Here is a 1,177-nt window from a genome sequence, read left to right as displayed (position 1 = left end):
TGATTGAAGTTGATCCAAAATATTTCGAAAAATATTGTTGAATGTTCCTTGTTTCCTGGAAGACCCAGTGTCCACAGCGCCAAATTTCTGTTACGTCCCAACTGACGTCGATACATACACCAACGCAGAGATGAACACTTGATGTATTATGTTATATTTGAGTGTTTATTAACAAGTACAAAATTACAATATTATAAATATATGACAGTGAGTGGTGTTACGACCTGCCTCTAAGTGTCTTATGTGTATTGCAAATATATGACAGTGAGTGGTGTTACAACCTGCCTCTGAGTGTCTTATGTGTCCCTAACCGTCTGACGAGCTCTTGTCATGGGCTCGTATATATATGATCGGATCCTTTGGAGTGGGTGGTCGTTGTAGTGGCTAAATCCGGTCGTGAGACAGAGTCCTGGTCTCGACTTGGTATGCTGGACGACTCGCATCCTCTGTATGTGTGTTGACATTCCCGAGGAGATACGTGTGACGATGCTTTTATGGTTCTATTGTTTCATACTATGCTTTTGCAACGATCTCCGCGTGATATAATATACTAATTGTCTTATTAGTTACATCCGTTAGATATTGCTAAGAACGTGCGATACGCTATACATAGTTTATACATAATTGAATTATACGTAGGTACGTAACACTAGTTAATATCTGTCTTAATCTATCTATCTCTATCTATGTCGTCTATGTGAAAAATTAACAATAAATATATTATTTTAGAGGTATTACTCCATACTATCTACTTGAATCTACAAAATATAACAAAATGCCAAACAAAAAATCATAACCAAGCGGTATAATATGATTTGAATCCAGAAAAACTTCAGTATTTCATCTGCAAATTAATTTTAAATTTTAAGAGAGGTGAAGAGTACAAGTTGAGATTCATATAATAATAGTACAACTTAAGTATTAATAAAGGGTTAACATTTTTGAAACAAACTACTACAATTCTGTATAGGTACTTAAAAAACGGCATTCTGGTTTAGAAAATTTTCATTTTTGAGTACTTCCTTTAGGCACACTTTGATCTGGTTTAATCCTTTAATCATATTACAATGAAGTATACACAATACACGTCATATAGTTAATAATTCTCCAAAAGTTAAAAATCAATAGTATCCATGCTGATCCCGGCTACAAGAAGTTCCTTTCTGTGAAATTTAGT

Source organism: Acyrthosiphon pisum, chromosome X, assembly GCF_005508785.2.
Source record: "Acyrthosiphon pisum isolate AL4f chromosome X, pea_aphid_22Mar2018_4r6ur, whole genome shotgun sequence".
Classification (NCBI taxonomy): Eukaryota; Metazoa; Arthropoda; class Insecta; order Hemiptera; family Aphididae; genus Acyrthosiphon; species Acyrthosiphon pisum.
This window is presented reverse-complemented; position numbering follows the sequence as displayed.